Here is a 20985-nt window from a genome sequence, read left to right as displayed (position 1 = left end):
CCTGGGACAATGAATTCACGGTGTTCTTATTTCAATTTCCAGGAGTGTAAAAACGTGTCCAAAACGTTCCTTTCTGCGTCACGAAGATGGAGATCTGTCTTATTACACCCTCCACAAACGAACTATATGACACAGCTGTTGCTTCTTAGCAAAATCAGCGCTACACGTATTCAAACTTCACAAGTACCAGTTCGTAGCAAATAAGTAAGGAAACTCCGCGAGCGCTAGCAAACGACTGGTGATTTGTCAAATCCTCAATCCCGCTGGAAACGCATCATTAAGGCACTTTTGCCGTCTCCTGGACACTGTGCAGCCTTTGACTGTCCGCTCAAATCCACAAACACCAGAGATATTCCAATGGATAAGCAGAAAGGGTCACTTCCTCTCGTTTCTTCATAAGATGTGGACCTTGGAAACTGATGTTCCTAAAGCTACAACGTTTATCGGGCAAGTTTATCTGGCGAAACCCTATTTTCCTGGTGCGCTATGATGTTATGGCGAGACCGCGGCTGGTGGGAGGTTTGAGCCACCCTGAGGTTCGGGCCAAGGCTTCTGCTATATTTCTTCGACGCACTATATTAACTTGTCTTCGCGTCCCCCAATGTCTTGCCTGTCTCCGACCTGCAAGCTTAACTCCTCCACTAGATATTTGTAGGATAAATAATAAATTAAGACATATTTGTGAATTTTTTCCTTGATGCCAGTTATTCGGGGGTTGACATTCTTTCCCACTCGCATCTCTCTTTTAAAACGCTTTTATGTCGCTGGACGTTCCAAAACGCGCTTCTTCTGTGCAGTACCTATCGTCAGAGAAGATTGTTTGGTCGAATGTCAGCCTACCATTTTCACATGGAACTGGCATCCTGACAGTACCAATAGCCTTTTCTCCACCAACTCTCGATTTTTTCGCATTGGCCTTGTGAGACAGACCAATGCAGTCTTCGTCATGAAACGGATACGTGTCATCGGTTGGTCACCTGCGACACAGACACTGAACTTGGCTCCGCCGACAATAGACCTTTTTTGCCAGGACGACCGTAGCAGCAATCTCCAGTGAGATTCTTCTGCGTCCCGATTCAACCTCCTTTCCTAGGACGAAGAACAATGCGATTATGTGGCTTATAGAGCATTATGTACATTACGTGGTGGGGAGCGGGTATGATCCGCATACTTGTGCCTTTTGCCAATATTTGGCTACGAACCATTGGAGATGGCAAGAGAAGCCACGCTGTTGTGAGCTTTTTCAATATGCTGTACCTAGTATTTAAACTCAAAGAGTTGGATGAAGTGTAGAAACTCTTTCCTGTTCGAATGTTTCATTCTTGATACCTTGCTTTTGGCAAACTTGACAAAAAAATAACAAAATAAGAATGTGTTGGGATAACTGATCCTCTTGGTATTTTTCAGGTGTATAGTTAAAAAATTTATTTCATTTTTGTTGACCTGTGAGTTGCAAAAGACCACACTTGTTATTCAGCATACAGCATGGCATGACGGAGGACGGCCGGCCGATGTGGCCGTGCGGTTAAAGGCGCTGCAGTCTGGAATCGCAAGACCGCTACGGTCGCAGGTTCGAATCCTGCCTCGGGCATGGATGTTTGTGATGTCCTTAGGTTAGTTAGGTTTAACTAGTTCTAAGTTCTAGGGGACTAATGACCTCAGCAGTTGAGTCCCATAGTGCTCAGAGCCATTTGAACCATTTTTGACGGAGGACGTAAAAGCCGCCGCTGCGAAGACCATTCGTAACCAACTGTGCCCGCTAGATCCGACTCTGCGGCATTAAGACCATTTAGCGAAGACCAAAAAAGGACAAACAGGAGAAAAATGGTGTAATCGCAGATTCCCATATAGTGGTAAGTTTCTTGAAGGACATACACTAAATAATTCCATGAGTGGAGTGTGTGCGTGATGGTTGGGGTCGTGTTTAAAAGTCACTTTTTTTTCCTTGAATAACTCGTAAACGGTGGGTTCTGCCGAAAATTTTTCCCAGTAAACAATAAAACTAAATTACATTTTTCACAAAAAATGTCCTATTTATTTTTTCCCTATAACTACTAGTTTCCGCGTTACAGGTCATGGAAGAATCGTGGAGTATTAATTATAATGTTTTAATCGTATAAAATTAATGTTTACTGTTGAGTGTTCCACGTCTGACTGCAGCATAGCCATATTAAGAGATAAATTCTGTTCTTGGGTGCAACAGGGCGCTGGGTGGAAGGGTGGAGAGTAAAAGTCCAGGGGAAGGCAGGTAGCTGGCGCTGGTCACGCAATTTCCTTCCTCGTAGGCCCGCAAACCGAAGAGTTAACAGGTAAGTCCCCACTCCATCTACCTCATTACGTCACAGACAACAACTACAGTTCTATAGATATGCGACATGTCCGAAAGAACAGATACCATCTTAGTATATATATAGTTAAGGCTCACCGGCCACTTGACCATCTTCTTCTTCTGTGCGAATGCACAAACAGTGCCCGAACTGTTACAGGAATCGGCAACGCGCCGCGAGTAATGAGTATAATGGGCGGGGGCACTACGGATGTAGTGCGGGACAATACGTTGAGAATGTGGGTTTCGCTGGAGGCGTTCCAGAGATAAATCCCTGCAGTCGCGCTATACTCTGTGTCCTCGGTGACTCAGATGGATAGAGCGTCTGCCATGTAAGCGGGAAATCCCGGGTTCGAGTCCCGGTCGGGGGACACATTTTCATCTGTCCCCGTTGACGAGCTAAGGGTGTTCATTTCATTGTAACTACAGTTCTGCCATGTCATGGATTGCGTGGCTCCTCCCGCCGGGGCTTCGAGTCCTCCCTCCGGCATGGGTGTGTGTACGTGTTGTTCTTATCATAAGTTAGTTTAAGTAGTCTATAAGTCTGGGGACCGATGAGCTCATCAGTTTGGTGCCTTAGGAATTCACACACATGTTTTGAACAATTACAGGACGTTTCACAAAGTTATAGCGAAATTCCGAAGTGAATCCTATGAATCAATGCTGACGCAGTGTGATGGAACTCAGATATAATTTATCAATAATGCTAACACAAAAACCACATACAGACAGAATCTACGTAAATCTCTGGACATTGTTCTACACTGGTAGAGGGAAATTGATTCATAGTCATCCTGTACGCAGCTGTAGCGTTCTTCGGGGAAGTGCAACTTTCCCCACCACGAGCGCAGTTATCTCTTAATTTTGCAGACAGACTTTACCTGACCAACATCTCCTGTCTAATACTCTTATGAGTCTACACAAAGTACCATCACTGAGTTTGTGTTTATATAGTAGAGTTATTTTCAGTTTATTAAATGAATACTCATTTGCAGAAGCTGTTATGTAAAAAAGATTCAAAAGCTGGTGTTGTCAGACGTCTAACACAGTGAGGAGGCTGTTCCACGTGTAAGACGCAGTCAATATGTACTCGATCACGTCGATTTCTTTGTCCCCACTATCACTACCTAGAATACTTTTCACAGTATGATGGGTATAAAATGTATCATTACAGTCTCAGCCCTCCCAGCATTTGAAGATGCCCAAAGAATTAAATTGTCTCCCTGTGCAGCATAAGGAGGACACCTACAATGCATTACAAAGATTACTGTTCTAGACTTGAGCGTGATCGATCCATTCCATCCGACAAATTAAAACCCATCTTGGAAAAAATAACTGTGGATGTGTGCAGCACACTCTACAAGTAGCAGTAATTCCTGAATTGAAGGGTTTTGTGCAGTATATCAGTTACAGAATTACGAGGAGCGTTTTAAAAGGCCGTGCAAAGTCCGAGAGATGGCACCACCGGCGTATATCGAGGTCATGTTTAGTTAGTAGCATCTTTGGAAAGAACGCACACCAAGTTTCAGCCATATTAGTCTATTTATTTGTCTTTGGAATTGGTGTGAATCAAGGAAGTCGAGTATTGTCAAAAAGTTGACGAAAAAGAATTTCGTGTGGTGATTAAACATTACTTTATGAAAGGCAAAACGCTTCAGGAAATTAAAGAGAAGCTTGATAAACATTACGGTGACTCTGCACCTTCGACTAGAACAGTTTATAAGTGGTTTCAAAATTTTCGAAGTAGCCATATGGCCACAAGTGCTGCTGAGCGTTCTGGACGCCCTGTGGAGGTTACGACTCCAGAAAACATTGATAAAATCCATGATATGGTGATGGATGACGGACGAGTTAAGGTGCGTGAGATTGCTGGTGCTGTGGGCGTCTTGAATGAACGGGTACATAACATTTTACATTAACAATTGAACATGAGGAAGCTATGTGCAAGATGGGTTCCGCGATTGATCACGCTTGACCTAAAACAGAATCGTGTGAAGTGTTGAAAGGGTGGTTTGCAACTGTTCAGGAAGAATCTGCAGGACTTTAAGCGTCGTTTCGTCACTGTGGATGAAACATGGATACATTACTATACTCCTGAGACCAAAGAACAATCTAAACGATGGGTTACCAAGGGAGAATCTGCAGCACAAAAGGTGAAGACCATTCCTTCGGCCGGAAAGTTTATGGCGACTGTCTTTTGGGATTCGCAAGGGATAATCCTCATCGACTATCTAGAAAAGGGTAAAACTATTACAGGTGAATATTATTCATAGTTATTGGACCGTTTGAAAACCGAGCTGCAAGAAAAACGGCGGCGATTGGACCGCAAAAAAGTCCTTTTCCATCACGACAGTGCACCAGCACACACCTCAGCAGTTGTGGTAACAAAATTAATGGAAATAGTATTCCAACTCGTTTCAGATCCACCCTGTTCTCCAGACTTGGCTCCCTCGGACTACTATTTGTTCCCCAATTTGAAGAAATAGCTGGAGGGACAAAGATTTTATTCAAACGAAGAGGTGATTGCAGCAACTAATAGCTATTTTGCAGACTTGAACATTTCCTATTATTTGGAAGGGATCAACAAATTAGAATAGCGTTGGATGAAGTGTATAAATCTAAAAGGAGACTATGTCGAAGAATAAAAAGGGTTTACCCCAAACACGTAAGTAGTTTTTATTTTTGCGCGGACTTTTCAAACGCCCCTCGTAAATGAAGTGCGATAGCATTTTGGTCATTCTTAATTGATCACCATCTGACTGGAACACATTTTCAAGGCTTTACAATACACTGTCGACGGTAGGCAGCAGCTAGGTGCCCCCTCAGCCCCTTTCGCACCAATATTACAAACGTCACACTTACCAAGTATACATTTATCAGCCAATGTGTATAGAAAGTATTTTACATGAAAGCTCGTTTAACAGTTACAAATAAATATTCATTTAATGAACTGAAAATAGTCCCGCTAAATAAACACGAGCTCGGTTAAGTTATTTTACCAACTCACATAAGAGAACTGGGCAAAAATATGCAGTCTGCAAAATGAAAAGGGAGCTGCGCTCGTGATGAAGGAAGTCGCCTTTCCCGGAAGAAGGCTACAGTTGCCGTACTGGATGACGAAGAATCATTTGCCCCTCTAGCATTGTATAACAGTATGTAGAGAGTCCTATGTGTTTCTTGTGCTCATATTGTTACTAACTCGTATGTGTATTCCATGTACTGTTAACGTATGTACACCTATCCACACACTACTAATGTAGTGGGACACATTAGTAGTGTGTGGATACGTTGAGAACTTGGATCTGACGGGAGGGGTGCTAGGGTAGTGCGTGCAGGTGCGATGACCATTGTGTCACCAGAGCATCTGCCTACTAAACAGGAGGGTTCGAATCCCAGTCTGGCACACGTTTTCACCTTGCCCCATTGATTTAAATCAATGGCGCCTCGGACCCGATGACCAATTATTTTGTGTCTTGATTCATAATAGCTGCTGGATCAAAATTATGCCTGTTCTTTCGGAACAAATGATTCAAATTGCTGTAAGCACTATGGGACTTAACATCTGAGGTCATCAATCCCCTACACTTAGAACTACTTAAACCTAACTAACATGAGGACATCGCCGGCCGGAGTGGCCGAGCGGTTCTAGGCGCTTCAGTCTGGAACCGCGCGACCGCTACGGCCGCAGGTTCGAATCCTGCCTCGGGCATGGATGTGTGTGTGTTGTCCTTAGGTTAGTTAGGTTTAAGTAGTTCTAAGTTCTAGGGGACTGATGACCTCAGAAGTTAAGTCCAATAGTGCTCAGAGCCATTTGAACCATAGCCATGAGGACATCACACACATCCATGGCCGAGGCAGGATTCGAACCTGCGATCTGAAAAGAAATGCTATGAAAGTAAGATCCACCAGCCTTGTATTGAGATGTGGGTGCAAACTGTGACCCTCGGTCTCCGTGCTGTCGCTGCCAAGTGCGGATCTCACTGTATAGGAACGCTTTGCTTCTTTTGAACTCTATGCTGGGATCCACGCCTGATTTGCTTGTTGTTAGACCGCCTTGTAAACTAATTTCAACTGCCTCTTTTATCATAAAATCCCAGAAGGAGGAAGACTATCTAAGCAACTTGATTTTGTTGTAATCTGTTGCGTAGTCAGTTTTTATGCTATGCTCAGTGCTGGTCACGGCCACGTAGGCGGTGTTCCACCTTCTGCAACTGTGTCACTAAAGAGGCCATTGAACTTAACGTTCAAGACGATCTAACGAACAAAGATAGTGGTCTACAGCTGAGTCATGCGTGGGAGTTTTGAATGACTGAGAAAAAGTAAACCTTTTCCGTGCAGTGAGTTCCACGCCCAGTGGCGATAGCGCGGCAACTGAACGTCGTAGTTCACAGTTGCACGGATAGTGAGTGACGGTGACGGGGGGGGGGGGGGGGGGGGGGGGTTAACTTTGCGAGTTGTCGTATTGTGAACGTTGCAAAAAACACCGACAGCTAGCCGGCTGGTGTGTACCTAATTTAAATCGTTCCGAGAGTTTAGAATAAGATTTTTACTCGTGGCTTTCCCGGGTATGCACGTGTTTAATATATTTCACCCATATTCCAAATATTTCACGTGTATTTGTGGATATATTTTACATGTATCTCAAGAGAATTTCACCCTGTAGTTTCTTTTTCACTTAGCTCAATGCTTATGACGTCGTATCTCCCGAACTATGAGTCGTACACTGATATAATTTTGCAGGTACATTCAGCGGCATATGTGGATACCGTCCACGAAATTTGTTACGAATGCAGTTAGTAGCAAACGAGTAATAAATTAAAAGTCATGAATGATGCGGCAGCTTTTCGACATCTCAGTGTTCCTGACGTCATATCTCCTGAACTGTCGTACAATGATGAAACTTTTCTGGTACATTCAGTGTCATATGTGAATACTGTCCGTAAAATGTGTCGTGAATACAGTTAGTTGTAAAGAATTAAGAAATCATGGTGTATTATGCTGCAGCTTACTGAATTATCAGTGGACGTGTAGTAAGTGATAAACTTACTTTCCTTTCGTTAATTTGTGAGGGCTGTTTAAGAGAAATTATATCCTATATGTTTCAAATTATGTGTAATGTTTGTTTGCAATTCACTAAATGCTCCATTTCTTAAATACTAGGTGAATGAAGTATGCGTATTCGCGCATCGTGGCCTATGCTGATTTCTCAGCCCATACCCCCCACTTTCACAGCGACTTTCCCCAGCCAATAAGTCATGTATGTTCCAAGTTTGCTTGAAATCAGTCCTGTGGCTTAGGACGAGACGTTGACAAACCGGGCATTTCCCGGGAATTCATTTTATGTACTTCTGCAATAGGCTTGATTTATATGACCCCAGACAGTTTCTGTCACAGAGCCCACCACCCACACCAGGTAACGCGTTAGCAGCAGGGGAGAGGAGCGGAATGATAGACGGGCTAAACGACAACGCATGTGCGACGCTCAACTGAGAGCAGCAGTCACTGAGAACCACCTGAGGTGGCGACAAGTGTCTTTGCCGAGCTAGCCCGCATAACTTAGGACGTGACTCGGAAAGACACCCGAAAATTCTGCAAGATTCTAGCGACTGATTACCGACAGCATAGCCAAACGATCTATTTACGCGTGTAGTATTACTTTCCTTTAGCACTTGTTGTGCAAGTGGTGCCCCGCTTCTCTTAAACACTCGAAGTTCACATTTAAGAACCACTAGTAGTGAAATAACCCTTTATTACCTACCAGTTTACATCAACCGGTTTCTTAAAACTGCCGGCCGGGGTAGCCGAGCGGTTCCAGGTGCTTCAGTCTGGAACCGCGGGACCGCTACGGTCGCAAGTTCGAATCCTGCCTCGGGCATGGGTGTGTGTGATGTCCTTAGGTTAGTTAGGTTTTAGTAGTTCTAAGTTCTAGGGGAATGATGACTTCAGAAGTCCCATAGTGCTCAGAGCCATTTTTTTTTTTTTGTCTTAAAATTAATTCCATCAGCTTGCATGCAATCGTTCCTTCTGTAGCACCAATCATGCGGCATAACTGTATAAACACTGAGATAGCTTTTCAATATTAACGTACTAGCGTAGAAGCCCGTGGTTGCCCAAGTATTTATTTATAGCTATGCGTCCACGACCATTTCACGTAGCGTCGGGCCATGTGCTCAATTTTTATCGCGTTGTCTGCTGAACTATGCGTCATACAATGATATACTTTTGTAGGTACATGTGCATACTGTCTGCGAAATTTTTGTGAATATAGTAGTAATAAATTTAAACGCCTTTCATAATTAGTCAATTTTTCAAGCATCGCATTGTTTATACGTCATATCTCTACAACTGTGTGTCCCACAATATAATATAATTTTGCACTTACATTCAGTTTTATATGTCCAAACTATCTGTAAAATGTGTCACGAATACAGTTAGAAATAAAGAAGTAATAATTCACGACGCCGCTGTAAATTTACTATGTTTGCAGTGGGAAAGTAAAAAACGATAAACATTTTTCCTTTCACCATTTTGTTGAGGACGTCAGCGAGAACATTTTTCGCTGAAGTTTGAAATTATGTGTGTAGTTTGTTATATGTTGCTAAGTGCTCTCATTCTCAAATACTGGATGGATAAGTTTTGAGAATTCAACCATCCTTTCGACCTCCACTGGCATCCCTTTGATAGGCGGGTGCTTCTTACCCCATAGCGGTTGCAGCCTGACAGTAACGCATATGTGCACCACGTTAGGTTGAAATCAGTGCAGTGGCTTAGGAGGAAACGTGAAATACACACACACACACACACACACACACACACACACACACACACACACACACACGCACACGCACGCACGCACATGCATACAATCTTTTAAGTAATACATATGAATTATACAGTTGACTGTATTACTGTTTATTACTACTGACGGCTGTTTCAGCGACGCACAGTGGTCTATTATTTTGTTTCTTGACTGCACAGTGAGATTGAAAATATACAGGTTTTGAGCTACGTTCTCGTCATTCGTTGTTCGTGGCTACAGTACATTAACATATTTAATTCAATTACAAAATTCCAGCTCCGATAGGAACTCCGTCGTCAGGTTTGCGCGTGGACACAGACATCACTGACAACAAAATATATGATGTGCAATTTCCAGCTCTTGCCGTTAATACAGTGGCTGCTGGCATTTTAATTTCACATAATTACAATGCATTACGAACGCACACGCGCGCTTACACCTTACCGCCGCGCGGATAGAGGCGCCATGTCACTGACTGCGCGACCCCTCCCGCCGGAGGTTCGAGTCCTCTCTCGGGCATGGGTGTGTGTGTCGTTCTTAGTATGAGTTAGTTTAAGTAGTTTGTAAGCCTAAGGACCGTTGAACTCAGCAGTTTGGGTCCTTAGGAATTCAAATATTCACACACACACACACCATACCAACGCACAAGTGAGTTAGTGTATCTCTGCTTTTCACAGTCACTTGCCGTCGCTACAACGCTACGGGCTATTACGCAACAAATTCAGTTGTACAGCTCAACTTCATGCATTATTCGGCAAGGCGAACCGGTTAGCCAGAAGTAGCGGGAACTAACTGTGCCATGTGACTAGGTACGATCCCAATCGACTTCTCAAGCAGTGAACGTTGTTATGTCGCAGTGCGAGCACGAAAAGCGATCGTGGAAAATATATTCGAAGGAAGTCGCAGCAACTTCTGATTGACATAATTAATTTGTCTTACAAAGAGAAAAAAAGTGTGATAGCGCAGCCAGAGATGGCGACCTGGGGTGCAAGCAACTGTTGACAAGAAAATCTTGAAGTATGTCAGTGACGTGAAATTACGGAAGGATGCACACAAAGTTGATTGGAGCACGATTCGGTACCTGACCCAAAACGGAATAAATAAAATGCACGCAGTGAATATGTTATTCATGTTACAGGATTGATAAATACGTTAATAGATGGAAATGTCAGCAATATTATGAACAATAGAAGGAAATATCATAAATGCAAAACCTTCATAGCTGTTGTCGCAAGGAAATGGATTTCCACGCAATTGCACCAATGGGTTTTAATTTTGAAAGGTGCCAGATTAAAGGTGACATTATGTGCCGACGAGAGAACGTACTTGCAAAAAGAGGATACTACATTCGATTTTTAAAAGATACTGAAACAAAAGAACTAATATATCCAGTGGTTTTTTTAGACGAATCATGGATTCATGAACGCTAGAATCTGAATAATTGTTGAAAGTGACGGTGTGCTGATAGTACTGTCAAACAACAGGCTCGGAAAACATTTCATGGTTGTATATGCTGAGTTTTGTTTCGTGTTCACTTCTCCTCTATAACTACAACAGGAATACTTGGGATTATCACTTAGAAGTGGACATAAAAAATTAAAACTACGTAGAGACAAGAAAATACGAACTTTTGCGATTAATTAAGGAGCGCCAACTTTCTCCATTTTATTCCGTTAAGAAAATTTTGCCAGAAAATAGCTCCTCTCCTACTCCTGCCGTATCATCTAGATCTAAATCCTGTAGAATTGCTGTGGAGTCTTTTGCCAAGAATCAGCTGCTTAGTTTAATAGTGAAGCATTGCGATATTTAGCCTGAAAAAAAAAGGAGAACGCTGGTAAATAAACGTCGTGTACTACCCAGCATGGTACAAACATTTCAGCGACTTGCGTGACAATTTCAGTGCATTTGAACTCAAGTAGCCTTGCAGATTGCCTTTACACCACAGAAAAATTTGGTCACCGGGAATCAAACCCACGACCTCGGCACTACTGACCGAAATCGCTAATCATTAGCCAACGCGGCCTGTTTCCTCATGGCGGCGTGACACCAGATTTTAGTGTTGTGATATTAGGATACTAGAAAGACAGTGTACGATGCCAAAAGAGTGTGTGATGACTCCAGGAGGAATGACTCTTGCACGGATGAGGAAACTGAAAACACAATAACATCATTCCGCATAGCTTCGAAAAAGGAGTTAGTAACATCATTTCCAATGAGACAATAGACGAAGAATTAACAGGCACAGCAGTATCACTCGGGAAGGTGGTTTCATGAGTTCTGCCACCAACGAGACGAGAGCAGCCGTGGTGAGAGATACTGCGCACCGTGTCTCGTTTCTTGCTCTACAAGGGTACTTCATTAAGTGACGCGTGCAGACGTGCAGAGAGTGACTGCACTCCGCTTGTCAAAGTTGTGGAGGTAATCATTTTACTGCCTTTCCTGCTTCCCAGACGTAATCATGACAGCGCTGACATTCTGGCCATGTAATAATAGAATAAAACGGGTAACTAAGTGACAAAGAAGAATTATAAACCGTAATTGTATAATTTAAACATGTGAGGAATATGCAGTAAATCTCGGAAGACTAATGTAAAGAAATGTACGCAACTTAATTATGACAGACTGAACGAAACTGGAAGTGAATAAAGAGTTATTCCATCAGCAATTGTTGGTGTTTCTGAAACATGATCTCCTTCAAAAATTTCGTGATGTTTACAGTCAGCTGCAAATGTTCAAATGTGTGTGAAATCTTATGGGACTTAACTACTAAGGTCATCAGTCCCCAAGCTTACACACTACTTAACCTAAATTTTCCTAAGGACAAACACACACACCCATGCCCGAGGGAGGACTCGGACCTCCGCCGGAACCAGCTGCAAATCTTCGCAACATGCATTGATCATGTACTAGTTTCTTTCCACTATTACGACTTCATCTGCCCCCCCACCCCTTCCCCCTCCCTCGCCACGTACAAAACTGGAGTCTCGAGCTATGATAGACGCTTCTGGCGAGCCTTCCTCATTACAGGTACTTTTGTCTCTTAGGTTTTCGATATCACAGCATATCTGTGTAGCGGCGCGGTGCTCTGTGACAGCTGCGTAGCGATGGAAGACCCATTTTAATCGTTGTATGTATGGCGTCCAGCTCTCCCACCTGTGCATTGTGGGCTCAGTGGGTTGGCGAGGGCGATAGGAGTCCATAGGAGGAGTAAGGCGGCTGCAGAAAGACAGACGGCGTCCATGAAACCTCTTTATTGTTCCAACGACCTTAGAGTAGCTGCAGGTGCATGTCCTCATTGTGTGGCGGAGCGTGACGACAGTCCATCATGTCTCTGTACCTTTACGGCAGAAACGCCCAACGCTGTTGCGCCCCAGTGTGCTGACAAAGCGCTGAGAAGCGTCAGCGGCCGACAGCTGACGCTAGCGCGGCATTCCTGCAGGCCGTAACGACGCTGCTTGACCCGGCGCGGCGAACGCATCCGGGTACGAACCCCGGACCTGCATCTGGCTGCTAGCTCGATGCCAGGAATAACCTCAGTCCGAGACTTGGTCCACCCAGCCGTGGCTGCAGCCGCTGCCGGGTCGTCCCGTCAGAGTGAGGATGGACCTGAGCAGACTCGATGGCTCATGACACCGCTTCTGCTACTTTCCTGACCGGATGGCCAGTATTTATACGCTCCGTATCAGGTTTATTACCTAATACTTTTAAATTGTGCTTGTAAACCGCGACGAGACACCTTGTTTCTTGTCGCACCGCAGGTGGCAGGATTCAAAGTGACATATGCGTGTGTGTGTGTGTGTGTGTGTGTGTGTGTGTGTGTGTGTGTGTGTGTGTGTGTGTGTTATAATGTTTCCTTATTGCATTCAGATCTCTCGACCGTTACCAGCTTCATATAGGCTCCCGAAATTACGTGCGTGACAGATCTCCGCCTACTTTCATAACACACCTTGCCAACCTCCTACGCTCCTTTTTGTTTTGCCAGGTACGAAATCACCGTTCGCTGGCGGACCCACCAAGCAGCGACAGCTGATTTACGACGTGTTACGTCACAACACTATCCGAACTACATGTTAATACAGGGGCTCTGCAACAGTGGCAATGGCCGGCCGCGGTGGTCTCGCGGTTCTAGGCGCGCAGTCCGGAACCGTGCGACTGCTACGGTCGCAGGTTCGAATCCTGCCTCGGGCATGGATGTGTGTGATGTCCTTAGGTTAGTTAGGTTTAAGTAGTTCTAAGTTCTAGGGGACTAATGACCACAGCAGTTGAGTCCCATGGTGCTCAGAGCCATTTGAACCATTTGAACCAACAGTGGCAAAACATATTTCTTAAAAAACATCATATTCGCCGTTGACTGTATATAAGCCGGCCTGAGTGGCCGAGCGGTTCTAGGCGCTACAGTCTGGAACCGCGCGACCGCTACGGTCGCAGGTTCGAATCCTGCCTCGGGCATGGATGTGTGTGATGTCCTTAGGTTAGTTACGTTTAAGTATTTCTAAGTTCCAGGGGACTGATGACCTCAGAAGTTGAATCCGATAGTGCTCAGAGCCATTTGAACCATATGACTGTATAAAATATTTATTGTTACTATTGCAATTTCGGCCTTATGGCCATTTTCAAGTAACACTGCGAAGTTACATTCTGTCAGAATATAAAACTATCTGACATGAGTCACAGTTGTTCTTCTGAAGTAGACTCAGCACACACATTCACGCAAGCTCTATTTTAGAAGGCCTTTCGGCAGGAAGCTCACATGCTTGCAGTATTTTGTTGTGCCAGTCTGTGACTCAATATTTCCTCCATATGGCGAGTAGCAATCAATTCTTTTCATAATACTATCATTATTCCCTTATTAATTTTAGACTGTTTGATTTTACTTCTTCTTTTCCATAAATCTCGTTTTTGAAACAAAATTAGAGTGGTAGATAAATGTATTTCTATGACTCCTCGTGTACCCAACGCATCTACATTCGTTCTCTACAAAATACCGTTGACTGATTTGTAGGATGTCTCATTCGCAGTTCTGTCATTATTCTTTCAATAGTTTTTACTTCTTCGAAATAAATGACCGCATGCATATCTCTACACCACCCAAACTAGTTGAACTTCATAGTCCTGTTTATCACTCGACATAGTTATAACACCGGGCACTGCATTAAAAAGCGATTCCAAACGCCACAGAATAAATAAACATGTTCATTCTGCAACGCAGTGTAGCCAAAGTTACTAATCCTCTTAACCGCTGAGCCATTAATATTCATGTGAACTGCGCAACACGGTGCCCGCGTTAGAACACGTAGAACTTCGAACACTGCACAAATATTTTGCTTTATTTACAAATCCTCTACAAAACTACCGTACAATTTACTGCTGGAGATACCTATGACGCTTAAAATCTGTTTCATTTTCCATTAAACACCTGAACGAAGCGATACTTTCCTGTCTGAGTTCTTATGTGACAAATTACGTGATCAAAGGTGTGCTCGATGGAACTGGAATGGGGTCCCTCTTTTACTTCAATTTAATTAGAACTTTGGTACTACAGACGGTTTACCCAAATTGTTTTGCCAACTAAGATACATTAAGTATTCTAGAATTCAAATAAAAAACAGCTGCCATTATGAGAAACATACAAGTATTAACTTTGTTCAAAAAATAAAGGGAATTTTTGTGTTCCGGAAAATATTTCTTTGCTTTCACCAGTTTTATGCCCTTCAAAATAATTCCCGTTAGATATGTTACATTTAAGGCAACCCTTTTCCCAACCCCCAAAATGCTGCTGGAATTCAATCTCTTGGAGAACTTTTAGCTCTCTCTGAGGTACGTTTTTAATCTCATGTACGCTTGTCAAATGACAATCCTTTAAGGTTTCCTTTATTTTTGGGAACCGAAAAAAGTCCAATGTGGCCACGTCTACTGAATATGGAGGCTGGGGCATCATTAAAATATTGTTTTTGGTCACAAATTCACGGAAAAATGAGCATTATTGTTTCACACAAGCGTCTCTGAGCTTGTAAACAGTACTCCTTCTTCATTGTTCGACCTTGTGGCAAGAACCCATGGTGCAATATGCCCTTAAAATAGAAGAACACAGTGATCATAACCTTCATATTTGACCACATTTGCGGAGTTTTCTTCAGTCTTGGCGATGCAGAATGCTTTGACTGGCACGATTAAGCCTTAGTTTCGACATCACAACCGTAAACTCGTGTTTCATCACTTGTTATGATGTGTTTTACAAGTTATGCATCATTGATGACTTGATCGAAAGACTACTGAGCAACTTACATTCGCCGCTCTTTTTGTACAAATTTTGTTGTCACGCTATTTATGGCCAAAATATCGAAACAAAATTCCATGGCACGAGCCAATTCATATTCCATCATCATCTGAGACTTCTCCGAAAGAATGTGAGTCTTGAAAGAATTGTGACAGAAGCCCGAAGAACAGGCGACTGACGTAATAGAACATGCATTGTTACTATGAAATGGTGCAAATGATAATGGCTAGGCACTAGCCGAAACCTAGATTTGCCGACTAAAACCTGTAAGAAAAGTACGACTGATTGTTGTGCTCTACGATCTGAAATGTATATGTCCATTTTCCCACGTACTATTACAGAGTGGGACGGTAGGGAAATGATTTTTTAAGTAAAGGTTCTACGCACGGTACCACATCGTCTGTTATTGCTTGAAGTGCAGGAATTTTACTTATGGTATTTCACGTGATTGCTCCATTTTGGCCTTGCCAACCATACTCAAGTGTTGTAGATATCAAAACACCAACATATTCATATTAGAGTCCCCAATAACCAGGAGACCAGGCGAGCATAAAAGTGAGCTCATCGAGTGTTTAGTAATTTAGTATTCGACACTGATTCGGATTCCCCGGTCATCCCTATTATTGGTATGGAAGACCCGTCAGAGATTCTCGGGATTCATATGCTGGCCGCAGCTTGCTACTGCGAGGGGCGCGGCCGCAGCCGCAGACATACCGACATACCTCGCGGTGCCGTGCACTGACGCGAATGTGCCGGTAAATACCGCGGGTCCACACTTTCCAGTCACCGTCGCTACTTCCTTGAAGCCTGATAGAATGATTGACCTTGCATGTACTGGGTTTTGATTCGGATTGTTCCCTGGACTGTCTGTGCACGCTAACGCTCACGACGACTTCGCTGCGCTGTGATCTTCGCTTTTGGCTAACCGCTCACTTCGTGAACTCTGAAGTGGTCTTTGAGTTACCACCAGTGCGAATGATCATAAACGTAGTTCTACCTACACCGTGTAGGGTAGAAAAAGTAGGAGGTTAATAGCGTTAACGATGACGGTAAGTGTATTCCGACATCTGAAATTCGATTCCGTCATGATGTTACAAACTTTCAGAGAAGATGAAGAAGGGCAAATCTATCAATTTGAGGTAAGAGGTCCTGGCCCAGAAACGATTGATTCGAAAGTTATGATCTAAAACCGTCCCGATATCTCACACAGCGCGCAATGTATACCAGTACTGTTGTTGCTAAATTTGTAGAGTAGGCAACTTTTGCATACCTTCAGAGCTACGAGCATTTGTTAGTCTCTTCTACAGAAATCCATCTCTTGTACTGGAAGCTCTTTGGTTTCCAGGTATTTGAAGAAGGTTGTATGGGTCAAAACAAGAAAAAAATTTCCAGTAAATATGAGCTCTAAAATTCATACCTTTAAGAGCTATCGGCACTTGTTCATTTTCACTGCTGCGAAACACGTCTCTTGTACTAAACAAGTGCCCGTATCTCGCATTTTAGAGCCCATATTTATTGGCCTTTTTTCCATACTATCTCCTCGAAAAATATGGAAAATAAAGAGTTTGCAGTGGAAGAGATGCGTTTCGCAGTATCTAAGATTATGAAGTCTTCACAGCTATTAAGATATGCATTTTAAGGTCTATGTTTACTAGACTTTTTTCTTGTTTTTGTCCATAGTAGCACCCCACAATCTTCACAGCAACAGTACCGGTAAGTGCATTCCATTGTCAGGGGTATCAGAACGATTTCCGCTTATAACTTTCCACTCTGTCGATTCCAAAGGTAGGCCTATTACCCCAAATTGATACATTTACCTTTCTCCATGATCCCTGAAAGGTTCTAATGTCATCACGGACTCAGCCTGTATAGTATTTTTTTCCTTCCATTGTGTGAGGATTACTGAAATATACCTGACCCTTCAGTTTGCCCCAAAAGTAAAAAATCACAGGAAATCAGATGAGGCGATTGAGGAGGCCGGAAGACTGCGCTACCTATACTGACTATCTTCTCCACTAGAACCTGTCAGTGCACATACCTTGACTGTCTGAACCAGGCCACATCTGAAGAAATGAGTCACTGGGGCTGATAAAGTCCTGGAACTGTGTCTGCAGGAAACCCAGAACACGCACTTCTGCTGGAGCACGGATAACAGGTGCTTCATCACACAGTTGTAGTGAAATATCGTGGCTACCGTCGAGGTATTCCAAAGCAGAAGTACAATGGACAGTACGATTCTTGTGTCTAAAAGCCTAAATTGCACACACAGAATCACTGTGAAATTCTGGCGATATACGGACCAAATAAAATATGGCGTCCAGCTGTAATGAAATGGTGCCAAAAATTCGGCCTAGGCCACAAAGACTTTGTGATGCTGACCGGGGAAGTCCGCCCCCGGTAGCTGAGTAGCCTGCGCGACAGAATGTCAATCCTAAGGGCCCGAGTTCGATTCCCGGCTGGGTCGGAGATTTCCTCCGCTTAGGGACTGGGTGTTGTTGTCCTAATCATCATCATTTCATTTCCATCGACGCGTAAGTCACCGAAGTGGCGTCAAATCGAAAGATTTGCACCCGGCGAACGGTCTACCCGACGGAAGGCCCTAGTCACACGACATTTACCATTTACATTTTTACCGGGGAAGAAGGCCATTGTAATCGAACACAGCCGACAATGACCAGGCAATCGGGGGACTGATTTACAGTAATCGCAGACTTTCCGAGGATGAAAACGTCTATACACCGTTTCTCGAATGTCTCCGTGACCAAGAAGTGGAGTTCAAATGGTTCAAATGGCTCTGAGCACTATGGGACTTAACTCTGTGGTCATCAGTCCCCTAGAACTTAGAACTACTTAAACCTAACTAACCTAAGGACAACACACACATCCATGCCCGAGGCAGGATTCGAACCTGCGACCGTAGCAGTCGCGCGGTTCCGGACTGAGCGCCTAGAACCGCTAGACCACCGCGGCCGTCCAAGTGGAGTTCTAATGTGGACGAATCGATAATCTGGTAGATCGTATCGACCTTTGTTTAGAGAAACTTGATGACTATATAAAAGTAAAGTCCCGTATGTTGGTCAGCTTGAAGTGTAGAGTAGCCTTCAATAAATGTTACTTGGTCTGTCGTAATGTGTCTGTCTTTTCAAGTGCCTTCTTAGCAACCGAAAGTGTTTGTTACGTTATATAATAAAATATAGGCTATGACGCTCAAAAGTGTTCTTTTTAAAGCAGGGTCGGCCACGGCATGCGAAACTTCAGGCGTAGTCCAGATAATGAAGGAATATTAGGGGAAAAAATAGTGTAGTCAAATTTTTCGCACATTGCTAAGGAGTGCCATGGGATGGGGGTGGGTTTAAAGGTCACTTTCTTATGTTTTTCTCGAATAACTCTAAAATCGCGGCTTCTAGCAAAAATGTTTCCCGGTACTAAATTAAAATAAGTTAAATTTCCTACAAAAATGGTACTATTCATGTTTTCTCTAGACCTAACAGTTTAGATGTAAAGTCACAGATTATTTAAAATATTCTTTTAACGGCATAAAATTAATGTTCATCTTCAAATAAAGTGCGTTAAAAAACAGATATTAAATTTTTGTACCACGTCTAAGTGTAGTAGACCAGTAAGAAGGGATAATATTTGTTCAAGGGGCGTAACAGTGCGGTTGTAGGGGTAGAAGTGCGAGAGAAGTACTGTTCGAGTGTTTGGGATCCGTACCAGGTCGGACTGAGCGAGGACATCGAGGCAGCTCAAAGGCGGACTACTAGATTTGTTGCAGGTAGCTTCGAACAACATGCAAGCATTACGGAGATACATCGGGAACTCAGAAGAGAATGGCTCAAGGGAAGGTGACGTTCTTTTCGAGGAACACTGTTGAGAAAATTTAGAGAACCGGCATTTGAAGCTGACTGCAGAACGATTCTACTGCCGTCAACATACGTTACGCGCAAGGATCGTGAAGAGAAGGTACGAGAAATTAGGGCTCATACAGAAGCATACAGACTGTCGTTTCTCCTCGCTCCACTTGCGAGTGGAGCAATGGAGGGAATGACTAGCGTGGTAAATGCCTACACTCCGCCTCACACCGTACGGTGGATTGTGGAGTATCTATGTAGATGCAGATCTAGGTGTAGATGTAGAAGGTACGCCACTAGAATGCGTTCGAGGATTTGCCTCCTTCATAGGATCGCAAACTGAAGAGCGAGCGGGTGATTCCCCACTTATCTACTCCACTACGTCACAAGAAGCAACTACAGGGTGTTTCACAAAGTTGTACGGGTTCACTATACTGCGGCTTTTGAATCACTGGCGATGCAGTGCACTGACAAACCCGGGAAGTGTTCATTTTTTACAACCTGCATTAACTCTACATGGAATGCAGATATAAGTGACTAATTACACTAATGCAGGTAATGCATGTAGATATAATGTACGTACCTCCTACACACAGTTCTAAACCTCTAGAGGAGAATTTGGTTCTTAGTCAACCTGTACGGCAGTTATCGTGCTCATCCGCAATAGGCACCGTGACCCACAATTAGCGCGGCTCGCTTTCAGTTTGCAGACAGACCAACCCTCCCCAGCATTTGCTGTCCAGTTCTCTACCGTCAGTAAGCATAATAACTTCACTGAGTTTATGATTATATAGTGGAGTCATTTTCACTTTATTAAATTACTACATATTTGAAGTTGTTAAATGGGCTACTAGGCAGAAAAGGTCAACAGGTGGAGCTATCAGCTGTCTGCTACACTGTAGAGGATGCTGTCAATATGTAACTGACAAAGGCGATTTCATTGTCTCTACCATCACTGTCTGGAGTACGTGTCACAGCATGAGGGATATTAAACGCATCATCCGAGCTTCTGCTCCCCCCTGCAAAAGAAGTAGGTAGATGTTAAGATATTTTAACGTAACTCAAGAAATACATTGCTGCATATTGCTGTTCTAGACTTGAGTGTGATCAGTCCCGTTCCATCAGACATATTCACATTGATGTTGGAAGATAACTGTGGATGTGTGGAAAGTGGCTCCACTGGAAATAACCCATTCTACTAGTGCCAGCAATTCCTGAATGAAAGAGATTTATGTAGTCTACCAGTAAGACAGTTAATTGTGAGTGAAACGCCACTAACGTTTTGGTTGATTCACCACCAACTGATTAAAACACAATTTACGGCTTTACAATACACTGTAGCCGACAAATAGCAGGAGAGTGCCACATTTATTAAACCAAACCATTTCCCACCAACATTACATAGGTTACTCGCAACATCATACTTACAAATTAAACAGACAGAAATGTATTGTACGTAATAACTCGGTGACAGATGCAAATAAGTACTCGGTGAACTGAAAATAACTATACTAAAAAACATGAGCACAGGGAAGCTGCTTTGTCTAGTTGCGTAAGAGAACGGGAGAGGATGGTCGGGAGATATAGTCTGTAAACTGAACAGTTTGAGGCGCCATGTCCCGAATTGCGAGGCCCGTTCTGCCGGAGGTTCGAGTCACCCCTCGGGCATGGGTGTGTGTGTTGTTCTTAGCATAAGTTAGTTTAAGTAGTGTGTAAGTCTAGGGACCGATGG

At 43.5% G+C, this 20985-nt stretch overlaps 1 protein-coding gene across 1 annotated transcript in view; it reads left to right on the top strand.

The window, feature by feature from the left end:
- The window catches only part of LOC126204297 (uncharacterized calcium-binding protein B0563.7-like), a 532738-nt gene that overhangs the window by 59814 nt on the left and 451939 nt on the right, over positions 1-20985 (top strand). The window lies entirely within an intron of this gene.

The sequence above is a fragment of the Schistocerca nitens genome, chromosome 9, assembly GCF_023898315.1.
Source record: "Schistocerca nitens isolate TAMUIC-IGC-003100 chromosome 9, iqSchNite1.1, whole genome shotgun sequence".
NCBI lineage: Eukaryota > Metazoa > Arthropoda > Insecta > Orthoptera > Acrididae > Schistocerca > Schistocerca nitens.
The sequence above is the reverse complement of the archived record's forward strand: the minus strand, read 5'-3'. Positions and strand labels throughout refer to the sequence as shown.